Here is a 12,653-nt window from a genome sequence, read left to right as displayed (position 1 = left end):
CTCCGTCTCTACTAAAAATACAAAAACAAAAAAAAGAATAAAAATAAATAGCCAGATGTGGTGGCAGGTGCCTGTAATCCCTGCTACTTGGGAGGCTGAGGCAGGAGAATCACTTGAACCCAGGAGGCAGAGGTTCCAGTGAGCCAAGATTGCACCACTGTGCTCCAGCCTGGGTGACAGAGTGAGACTCCTTCTCAAAAATAAATAAATAAATAAATAAATCAGTTGTCATCACCGTTTATGGCATGCATATTTTGTGAACCAAACATCAGAATGAAAGGTCTAACAAACAGAGTATGTGAATGGGAATAATAAGGCAGTGTATTGAAATTGTGACTGTTCCAGTAAATCCAGGATGATTGACTGCTATCCTTATACTCAAACCCAGAGGAAAGGGAAAACAGCAGGACTAGCAAACAGAAAAATTTCTTTTTTATTTAAAATTTTTATATTGTTATATTTTCAGATTCAATAACAGTAATAATAATGACTTATGTTTAATAGTAGCCAAATTTACTGCACATTTACTCCATACTATCTTATTCTGAACACACTGCATGTGTGTTCTATATTTAATCTCACAACAACTCTGTAAGGTGGTTTAACAGATGAGAACACTGAATCACAGAAAGAATGCAATATTTGCTGAAGGACTCTTAGCTCCCAAAGGTAGAGTTAGAATTAAATTCAGGCAACCTAAATCAAGAGCCCAGGTATTCATCTTAATGCTGTATTATGCTGCTTCATTTTACGTGTCAACTAGGCTAGGCAATTGTACCCCAGTTGTTTAGTCATATACTAGACTACATGTTTCTGTGAAGGTGTTTTTATATACAATTAACATTTAAAAGGTAGACCTCGAGTAAAGCAGATTACTGTCATAATATGGGTGAGCCTCATCTAATTAATGAAAGGCATTAAGAGCAAAGACTGAGGTTTCCTGAAGAAGAAGCAATTCTAACTCGAGTGTAACATAGAAATCCTGCCTAAATTTCCAGCCGGCAAGTGTGGGACTCTATACTACAACACCAGCTCTTTCTTGAATTTTCAACCTGCTCACCTGTTTATGGATTTCAGACTTGCCAGGCCCCATAATCACACGAACCAATTCCTTAAAATAAATTATCTCTTGAATACACACACACACACACACACACACACACACACACACACACACCATATTGGTTTTGCTTCTATGGAGAACCCTGACTAATACATGTATATTTGTATATCTGACGTTTCTATTATATAACATTATATTATATAACCTTTATCATAATCCTATGCCCCAGGTAAAACAAGCATTATTAACATTTTACAGATAAATGAAATGAAGCCAACAGAAGGCAGATTATCCAAATCAAAGCTCTAGTACATGATAAAGCCTGAACTAAAACATAGATCCAAGATTACGAGATCTACCAGCACATGTATTAATTTGGCTACAGCAAATATGTTATATATTTCTGGAAGGACATGAGTTTGCCATCACCTACCTAGGTCTTCTGACTACATGGTTTAAAAATCTTTTCTTGAGCTGGGCACGGTGGTTCACACCTATAATCCCAGCACTTTGGGGGGCCAAAGGAGGTGGATGGCTTGAGGTCAGGAGTTCGAGACCAGCCTGGCCGACATGGTGAAACCCCGTCTCTACTAAAAATACAAAAATCAGCCAGACATGATGGCGGGTGCCCCTAATCCCAGCTACTCAGGAGGCTGAGGCAGGGGAATCACTTGAACCCAGGAGGTGGAGGTTTCAGTGAGCCGAGATCGTGCCACTGCACTCTCACCTGGGTGACAGAGTGAGACTCTGTCTCTCTCTATATATATATGTGTTTTTCTTTACCTTTTACTACCTCTCAAATAAATAAGTGCCACTTATAAGATAATTCAAACAAACAAGAAGAGGAGAACACTGAATTGACAGTTGTGGAAAAATTCTGCCTCCTAGCCATTTTCTGGAGCTAACATACTATGCAAATAGGCAAAGATATAGAAAATAGAATCAAGAAAAGCCACATCTTCATTTGTATTTTCAAGTACCTATGGAGTCCCTATTGCACAGTGTGTACACTTGTCCTTTGAATGATGGCAAAAGAAGTGTGTTATTATTGAGTCACAGAGCAGTGAGTCTATGCTAAAAGCCTATAAAGTACTTCTAGCATTTAAAGTAGCCTCAACAACAACATCCTTCTCCTTAAGCTGATTCACCATGTCTCCTGTGCATCACCCTTAATTGTGTTATTTATTAGATGTGTAGTCTTACAAGACAAATAATAATAAGGTCCCCAGACAAGTGTTACCACAGTTAAAACTAGGTAGGTCTAATCCATGAAATAAGAGATTATAGAAGGGTGCATAGAAGTTAACCGAAGAGTGATGTTTGCTAGCAGAAAGTAAAGAGCAATACTGTGTAAATACTTAAAAAGATACCATCTTAAATAGAGTGAAATAGCTGTGTTGTGAGCATTTATTAGCGATTACACCCCTCATAAGACTGTAATCACCAACCTTTAGCTCTTCTCAGCAGTCTCAATCTATTTCACTTGGCAACTACTCTCCCACTCACCTAAGTAAATTTTGCAAACCTATTACTATCTTTAAACCATTGATTTCCTCCTCTCATCCCAGCTGCACAGAGGAAATAGATGCCATAGATTTGGAGTTACCTAAACATCCACATCAGTTTCCATCCACATTTCTCCTTTTACACTGGTGGAGGTGACCCTCCTCCTACCCAAAGTCAAACTCTCACCTGCCTCTTTGGCTTCCATCTTGTGATGATTAATTTGATGTGTCACCTTGGCTAGGCTACGGTACCCAGTTGTTTGGTCAAACACCAGTCTAGCTGTTGCTATGAAGCTGTTTTTTTTCAGATGTGATTAACATTTAAATCAGTAGACTTTGAGTAAACAAATTACTCTCCATAATGTAGGTGGACCTCATTCAGTAAGTTGAAGGCCTCAAGGGAAAAGACTGAGGTACCCAGAAGAGGAAGGAATTCTGCCTTCAAACTCAAGACTGCAACATTGACTCCTGCCAAAATTTCAAGCCTGTCGGCATCCTGCCCTATGAATTTCAAACTTGCCAGCCCCCACAATATGGTGAGCCAACTCCTTAAAATCAATCTCTTTTTTTCTCTGTCTTTATATAGATGTATAGATATATCTGGTTCTATTTATCTAGAGTACTCTGACTCATACACATCCTCATCTACTTTCTTGGGAACCTCACAAAAGGGCTTCCTAATATTTTTCACAAAATGGTCTACTTAAAAGCAAATTTGCATAACACACTGGCTGCTCATACTGGAAGCTCGTGCCACCTGGAGTGGAGGACATCAAGACTTCAGCACATCTGTAACTCTTTTTTTTTTGTTTTTGAGACGGAGTTGTGCTCTGTCACCAGGCTGGAGTGCAGTGGTGCCATCTCGGCTCACTGCAACCTCTGCCTCCCGGGTTCAAGCGATTCCCCTGCCTCAACCTCCTGAGGAGCTGGGACTACAGGTGTGTGCCACCATGCCCGGCTAATTTTTGTATTTTTAGTAGAGACAAGGTTTCACTATGTTGGCCAGGATGGTCTCGATCGCTTAACCTCGTGATCCGCCCTCCTTGGCCTCCCAAAGTGCTGGGATTATAGGCGTGAGCCGCTGCACCCGGCCACACCTGTAACTCTTAGCTGCATCATCCTTCTAGAGGATCTCTTCATAACCCTTTGCTTACTTCTCTCCCTTGTGTGTTCTACCTCTCATTGGATTTTAAACGAGTCCAAGGCTATCAGGTTAAAAAAGATAAAATAAAATAGATTATAGGCTTTCAAATCTTCCTCAAATTAACACCTTATTTCTTTTTCCTGTTTCACACTTTTTATAGTTATTTATTCTGCTTTTCCCCTTTTTGTTCCTCCCATTCAAGTATTTGTTGAAGGAATAAAGAAATGAATGAATAATTGTCTACTAAATGCAAGAATGCTAGGCACTATGGGGACTATCAAGATACATGAAAATTACTCCTTAAACAAGGCATATATTGGTACAAATAAGCATATGTATAAAATGTTATGTGATTGTTATAAGCAACAAGACAGAAAGTAGAAGGATGGCGCGTGAAAGGATGAGAATTGTTTGGAAGATTTCTAGGAGGAGACTAAACTTAGGTGAAGATCATTACAGCAAAGTGCATACCATATATGCTCATTTAGAAGACAGAAGAAAAAAATTGGAGCCAAGCAAAATGATAGGTAAGAAATGTGGCATCCAAAGTAATTCTGGAGGTAGGCAAATGGTTAGGGGAAGGAGAGATTTTGAAAGATAGAACAAGGCCAGGCACAGTGGCTCATGCCTGTAATGCCAGCACTTTGGGAGGCCGAGGCAGGCAGATTCTTTGAGGTCAGGAGTTTGAGATCAGTCTGGGCAGCATGGTGAAACCCCGTCTGTACTAAAAATACAAAAATTAGCCAGGCGTGGTTGTGTGCACCTCTAGTCAGCTACTCAGGAGGCTGAGGCAGGAGAATCACTTGAGCCTGAGAGGTGGAGGTTGCAATGAGCAGAGATCTTGCCACTGCACTCCAGCCTGGGCGACAGAGCAAGACTCCATCTCAAAACAAATAAATAGAGAATGAGCTTCTCTAGGGATAAATCTAATTTTGAAGAAGCCAATGAAGGAGAAAATTTAAAGAAAATGCAGAAGCATCAGGGAGAATAGAAAAAATATATGGATATCTATATCTTTGTAATTTTCAATGAGTAGGCCAAGGGTACATACATAGAGAACAGTTTCCACAAAAAAAGAGAGAAAATTTGAAGCAAAAACTAGATGATCATATGTTAAAAGCACATGAAGGCATGGAGGCAATAAATACGAAGTGTTCTTTCGAAAGAAAGGAACTGTTCCGTAACCTTGACATCCCTTTAAAGCTTCAGCATTCTCCATCCCATGTCTCCAGTCTGTCATTAAGGCTCATTCTTCCTCTCAGAAATGCCTACCATCTTGATCTTTCCTTTTCCCTTGCTACACTGCCTCTCTCCTACCTTAATTGGTTTCCTTGACGCTCACTTTTCCTCGCTTCTGGCCATCCTGTGTTGGGTTAATGAAGTGTGTGAGATAAAGGCAGATGGTGCCGCAGGAGGGACAGCATAGCAAGGAAGAAAGCAGGTAAGAGACTTGCTTCTGGTGCTAAACAAACTTAGTTTCAATCTTATCACTATCTGATCCTAAGCAAATTATTTGAGTTCATAAACCTATTTCTTCATTTATAAAACATGGGCAATACCTTCCTTATTGATTTGTTATAAGGTTCAAATAAAATAAAATATGCTAAATAGACAGATATATGTACCCAAGGTGCATAATCATTTTTATTATGACAACAAACTAGTGTTTCTAAAGCACTGCCTTTATTATCTCATATCCATGATCAAAAGTCTTCAAGGCCCTACCATCTCTTATGGCTTTAAATGTAAATTTCTCTCTCCTAAACTAGGAACTCTTGGGCTGGGACTTGTCTTAGTTATCTTTGCAACCCCAGTGAAACACTAGTGCCATTTATTCAACACACATTTCCTTTAACTGGGAATAAGATGGACTTTTAAAATTGTCACTGGGCATAATAACATGCTATTGGCTTCACGTAACAGAAAATACAACTAGCAATGACATTACAAAATAAATGCTTGTTGCATATAACAGAATTGTAGATATAGTGAGTTTCTGGATTAGTTGACTCTATAATGTCATGTTTTTTCTCTCTTAATCCTCTACCGTTAGCATATTGGCTTTTTATCCTCAAACGTGCGCCCTCATGCTTCCAACTGGCTGACGTAGCTTTGGGCATCATGACCTCTCATGAACACATTTAAAGTAGGAATCAGTGAAGACAAGCAACATGAGAGCTCTCCTTACTTCCCTCTCTCTCTCTTTACTAGTGAGGCTGCTTTTCTGGATTTCATTTGCTGGATTCTCTTTCTCTCAATTTGATCTGTAATTGTTGGAAATCCCAGGGTTCTAAATTGGGTTTTCTTCACTACTAACTCTCCTTGATGACTGTGAATACTCATGCTTTCAAAAAATGTATTCAGATAACTGCCAAATGTATCTTTCAGCCCACATCTCTTCAAGCTCCATGTTTATATATCCAATTCATATCTCCACTTGGTGTCTACTATATATAACATTTTGCAACTCCTTTGTCATGCAGTATTATGGAATGATCAGATAGAATTATCCATCTTATCCATGAGATCTAGTCCGTTTTTAACCATTGAATACTAATTGAATGTATAAATCAGTCTCAGTTTAGCTGTCTACTTCCTTGACTTGGGACAGTTGTTTCTCCTTTTTGCTATTACAAACAGAGCTGCAGATAAAGAAGTTTACATGTCTGCTTACTCTACTATTATGGAACAAGCATTTATCTCCCCATAGAATTGTGGGTTCACCTATTTCTCCTTCTTATTGTATAAAATGTTCTCTATATATGTTGTTGGAGGCATATATATTTTGAAATGTTATTACTTCCTTGTGACTTGAATCTTTTATCAATGCGTAGTAACCATCTTCATCCCTAATAATGCTATCCCTCTCTGAGTGCATTCTTTGTGTTAATATAGATACACTAGCCTAATTTTGATTATTTACCTGGTCTACTTTTTCTCATCCTTTTACTTTACGTCATTTTATGCCATAATATTTATGTTTATGTTCCCTTATAAAGAGAATTTTATTGAATACTTACCACCCAGTTTATGGCGTTGCTCCTTTAACTGGAGAATTTTGCTCATATGACATTCTTGTGATTCCTGAAATATTTGGATTTATATCTATCTTCTCTTTCTCTCTCCCTCTTTCTCTCTTTTTCAACTTTCTCTTTAAAATGATTTTTTATCTTTTCCTGCCTTCTGTAAGATTAAGTTATCTTTAATCCTTGTTATTCTCTAGTTATTTAGATATTATATAATCAGTTTCTGTTTTTAAGTGATTATGTTGAAATTGCTAACATATATACTTGATTAAACAGGAACTAAAATTGGAATCAATAATTCTAAACTTCTTCTAATAAAAATTACTCATCTTTCTTATTAAGTGTTAGAGATGTTTGGAATTTTATTATATCTTGGTATTATTACCAAAATTAATAACCATTATCATTACTGTTCTGTGTAAGAAATGCTTCTTAGGCCGGGCATGGTGGCTCATGCCTGTAATCCCAACACTTTGGGAGACTGAAGTGGGCGAATCACTTGAAGTCAGGAGTTCAAGACCAGCCTGGCCAGTATGGTGAAACCTGATCTCTACTAAAAAGACAAGAATTAGCCTGGCTTGATGGCACGCACCTCTTATCACATGGAAATCACAGCTACTTGGGAGGCTGAGGCAGGAGGATCACTTTAACCTGGGAGGCAGAGGTTGTGGTGAGCCAAGATAGCGCCACTGCACTCCAGGCTGGGTGACAGAGCAAGACCTTGTCTCAAAAAAAAAAAAATAATAATAACAATGCTTCTTTATATTGACCCACATGTTTACTAATTTCTTTGCTTACCATCATTACTTGAAGCCTATTCTTCTTTCTGGCTTTTTCCTTACTTATATCTTTTAAAAGTCGTTATTCATCATAGATCTGAAAGTGGTAAATACTCTTAATTTTGTCAAAAACTTAGTTTTAACTCTCCTTCCCAAATGACAGTTTGTATAATTTATTCTAGATTAACAATTATTTTCTCTTAGTAATTTGAAGAAAGACAATAAAATATACCATTTCTCTTTAGCCTTTTTTCTTGCTATTAAAAGCATGTGACAGCATAATTTTTGTTTCTTTTTAGGTAATCTGTCTTTTCTCACTGATTGCCTTCTAGATCCTCTTTTTGTCTTTGGTATTTGATGGTTTTAATATAAGGCTGTATGTGTGATTTATTTTTATTTAGCCTGTTCATGACTCATAATGTTGCCTTAATCTAAGGATTCATATATTTCATACATTCTGGAAAACTCTCAGCCATTACCTCAACATATTACTTCTCCCTCTTCTCTCAAACACCACCTTCTACAACTCCTACCAGACTGGGGCTCTCATTCTAACCTTCACATCTGTTAATTTCTCCTACCTGTTTTCTAATTCTTTATCTCTCAGTGCTATATTCTGAGTAATAGTCTTCATTCCAACTCTGTTTGCAAATCCTTTAGTTGTATATTACTTTCAATTTAGTCTATTGACTTTTTTATTTCTAGAAATTATATTTCATTCTTTTTCAAATGTGTCTCTTTTTGTGGTGTCTTTTTTTCCTTAGGATTTAAATTCCACATTTTATTTTTTATTCATTTAGGACAAACCAATTTTATAATCTCGACCAGTGCCCTAGGAGCTGAAATTCTTGGGGTTCCAATTATCCCCATTGCTGTGTCTGTTGACTTGTAAATTGTTGCTGAATAGCATCTGTTGAGGGCGTGCCTCCCTGAAAGTTTTATATTTGCTTTTTTTACATGGCCCAAGAGAATCACCCTGCTGGGTCCAATTTTTATACCAATCTCTTTTTTTCAAGGTTTCCAGACTTTGTGAGAAGTTATTATTTTGAATCTTGAGCCTGCATGAAACACAAGTTTGGAATTTGAGTTCTCAGAAAATTCTCTTTTGTTTCAGCTGTTAGTTTTAGTGTCCTTGTCTTCTCTGTACCAGTGAGTAGATTTTTTTTTCTTAGAACACTCTTTCTCTGAGGGTTTCCCTGAAGTTCAGTACTTTTGAAAGTCCCATATTTATTCCATGGTCTCCATTTCAATCCCCCTCTTGTTTTGAATACAAAGCTTCAGTTTCTGTTCCCATGAGAATTTTAAACTCTAAACCTCTGTATTATTGAGACCAAGACTACTTTAGGGCAGTCACAGCAGCTCATGGTTTCACACGCTTCTGTTTGCCACCAGGGGAGGCTCTATTCTTCCTTGTATGATCAACTATGCATTTATAGTTGCCTATGTATATAATATATGTAACATGTATTTCATAGGTGTTGGTAGTAGAATTTTCTGCTTCTCGTTGTCCTCTGTTTGTTATCTCCTTAAGACTACCATCTTTTTAGGACTAGAACACAAGGCCATTTCCCTAGTTATGGAATCCAATTTAATGCAAGGAGTAAAGCCAAATCTTTCTCTCTCTCTCTTTCTCCCCCATCCCCCTGCACGTGTGCGTGTGTGCTTGTGTGTGTGTGTGTGGCTTGTGTGAATATGTTAAGTAAGTAAAGCAAGGCCTCAGCCAGGGAAGACTTTCCTGAGTATCTCTGTCATGTCTTGAAGGAAGAAGAATTTACTACAGAGGCAGAGGATGTCTGTTCTAGGCAGAGTATGGCATGTGCAAATGCTGAAAGGTTTAAGAGAACATGGATTATTTGAAGATCTGTGAGTAGGTCCATTCCATGGCGCATAAGCTTAACATGGGGAAATGGCCAAAGTCAAGGACTGAATCATGGAAATCCATTTTATTTATTTGTTTGTTTATTTATTTATTTATTTGAGATGGAGTCTTGCTCTATTGCCCAGGCTGGAGTGCAGTGACACAATCTCAGCTCACTGCAGCCTCCGCTTCCTGACTTCAAGTGATTATCCCACCTCAGCCTCCTAAGTACCTGGAACTACAGACAAGTGGCACTGGTCAATTTTTGTATTTTTAGTAGAGACACGGCTTCTCCATGTTGGTCTCGAACTCCTGACCTCAGGTGATCCTCCCGCCTTGGCCTCCCAAAGTGCTGGGATTACAGGTGTGAGCCACCATGCCCGGCTGAAATACATTTTAATTCCATTGTAAGAAGCTTATATTTTATCCTAAAGGCCATTGAAAGCTCTTGAAGGATTTCAAGCAGAAGAGTGACATGATTAGATTTCCTCTATAGAGAGAGTGCAAAAATGAAGAGCAGATGCAGGGAGATAAGAGGCCATTGCATTAATTCACATATTTGATTCTCCATGCTGCAAAGAGTCATTTCAGGGCAGATAATGTCAAGGTGGGTTGCGGATACAGAGAAAAATTTCCAGGGCTGGATACGTGAAACCAAGGGCATATAAACCAAAGGAAGAATCAGATAGGATGCTGATCAGAGGGTCTGAAGTTCTCATGGCCAAAACTGGATCAGAGGCCAGTATCCAAGTCTGGTTATGGAGTCAAGATATCTAGATCAGAAGATGCAGATCAACCTAAATAAATGGGGAGAACAGGGATAAAAGTTTGGTGCTATCAGTTATAGTGCACTGTGGCCAGTAATTGCTAAGCTTTTAGATATGTCTATTTTCACTCATTCACATAACAGATAGGCATGCCTGTTGTTTATTTTTACTGCCTTTCCGATTGGGTCTATTTCATCCACTAGCATTACTAAAAATTTACTTTTAAATGCAATTGACAACAAAAAAGATGAGCAAACAATGGTATGTAAATGATAAAACACACTGCTTTGACTGGAGAAAAATAATTCTTTAATGTAGCTATACCTGCATCTTTAGGGATACAGACATAGACCTATCATATGGGGCAAAGAGGCAATGTTCTTGCCAAAAGAAGCAATCTGGGATGCCGTGATTCCCCATTTTCTTTGTAAGAGAAATCTAGAAAACCTCTAGATGTTTGGCAGGTGTTTATCACTATTTCTACACCAAAGGGAGAGAAAGAGCATGACAATGTGTGTTCCAAATTTAAAACAAAACCCACTTAATCCCAGATGACATGGTGTAACTGGTGATGTTCTAGCAAAGCAACTGCTATTATCAAGCTTTCAAGTTCTTTTGGAAAATGTAGGCTCTGTCTTCCCCATCTTGGCAATGGTGCATCTCTAACCCTAATTTAGTATCCCCAGTGGTGCATATCTGATGGCCTTGAAATGTAAATAAAGAGGAAATAATAACTTTATACTATAAAATCAGTAAGCAAGAGACTTTTCATTTCTCTATCAGTTTGAAGTGTGGTAATTCCTACTATGCTCAATCACACTAACCAGTAGTTTCCCCTTATACACAGTATTGCTTTCCATAATTTCAGTTACCTGTCATTAGCCACAATCCAAAATAGGGGAGGACAGTACAATGGGATATTTTGAAAGAGAGAGATAGAGAGAGACCACATTCACATAACTTCCATTACAGTATGTTGTTGTAGTTGTTCTATTTTATTATTAGCTATTGTTGTTAATCTCTTAGTATGCCTAATTTATAAATTAGACTTTATTATAGGCACACATGTGTAGGAAAAAAACATAGTATATAGAAAGTTCAATACTATCCATGGTTTCAGACATCCACTGGAGGTCTTAGAATGTATCCCCTGAGGATATCAGAGAACTACTTTGCCACATTTTTAATGTGAACATTTATTTTGAAGTATATATTACACATATCGTAATTAGCATATTATAATTATCCTGATGGTGATATAGATGAATGATTACTAAATTTTAATATGAAAATAAAGAGGGGAGGCAAGAAGATAAAGACTATCTTTAGATAACTCCTGTCCCAAGGAGTTTACAACTGCAATGTAATGTTCCAAATAACTATAATATGGGATGCTATGTGTACATGCTGAAATAGAACCATGAACAATGGCCAAATGGGTACAGAATCCAAGTGGGACACTGTAAATTTGAGTGCAGGAACAAAAATCCTGAGAAATTTTGATTAGGCAATTGGGAAGCTAGAAGAGAGTTCAGAGGAGAGGGTAGACATAGAAGATGCCTGTCTAAAGGTGATATTTTCAAGCTTTGGGAGGGAATGTGAGTGCCAAGGGGAGGCATGTGAGAGAAGAGAAGAGGGCCAAAAAATGAACCTTCTGCAGATCCTCCTGGAGGAGACAGGAAAATAACTTGAATCAGGAAGAAGGTTTGGGAATGGTGAGAAGGGTAAGAGGTATGTCATTATATGACATTATCAAGGGCAAAAAAATAATTAAATGTCAAACCACAAGAAAGACCTGCAAGGTGAAATGCTTGTGAAGTTTAATAACTTTGTGATGAGGAGGCTGGTTATAAGCTGCAAGAGAATAGCTTCAGTAAATAGGAAAACAAAGATTATGATGAGCCAAGCAGTGAATGGGAACTTTTAAAAGTAGAAGTAGCTAGTGAAAAACAACACGACAGAAAACAAACATTTGAGTTTGGTGATAAGAAAGAGAGAAATGGAAAAATAGCCTGAAGCAAAGTTTTAGTTTGTTCTGAGTGGTTCAGTTTTATTCTTAACTTAGGAAAGATAATTATTATTTGCAACTGAAGACAAGAGTCAAAGGGGAGAAAGAAATTAAAATTTGAAAGACAAAGATAATGTCCCTGGGAGGTGCAGCTCAAAGAGTAGGTAATAATAAAGATTGCTTTTTATTTAGCTCCTAATGTATGTCAGGTGGTGTATTAGTCCCTTTCTCACGATGCTATGAAGACATACCCAAGACTGGGTAATTTATAAAGAAAAGAGATTTAGTCCAGGGACAGTGGCTCACACCTGTAATCCCATCACTTTGGGAGGCTGAGGGGGGTGGATCACCTGAGGTCAGGAGTTTGAGACCAGCCTGGCCAACATGATGAAACCCTGTCTGTACTAAACATACAAAAATTAGTCAGGCCTGCTGGCGGGCGCCTGTAATCCCAGCTTCTTGGGAGGCTGAGGCAGGAGAATCGCTTGAACCTGGGAGGTGGA

At 38.1% G+C, this 12,653-nt stretch overlaps 1 protein-coding gene across 1 annotated transcript in view; it reads left to right on the top strand.

Annotated features, from left to right (window-relative positions):
- Window positions 1-12,653, top strand: part of SAMD3 (sterile alpha motif domain containing 3) — a 178,443-nt gene that overhangs the window by 23,243 nt on the left and 142,547 nt on the right. Inside the window, exon 2 of the mRNA XM_063621950.1 lies at window positions 2,936-3,104. The gene's annotated coding sequence lies outside the window, so the exon portion shown is untranslated. The remainder of the gene's footprint in view (window positions 1-2,935; window positions 3,105-12,653) is intronic.

The sequence above is a fragment of the Symphalangus syndactylus genome, chromosome 2 (genome assembly GCF_028878055.3).
Source record: "Symphalangus syndactylus isolate Jambi chromosome 2, NHGRI_mSymSyn1-v2.1_pri, whole genome shotgun sequence".
Lineage (NCBI taxonomy): Eukaryota > Metazoa > Chordata > Mammalia > Primates > Hylobatidae > Symphalangus > Symphalangus syndactylus.
Note: the sequence above shows the minus strand (reverse complement) of the source record. Positions and strands in the feature narration are given on the sequence as shown.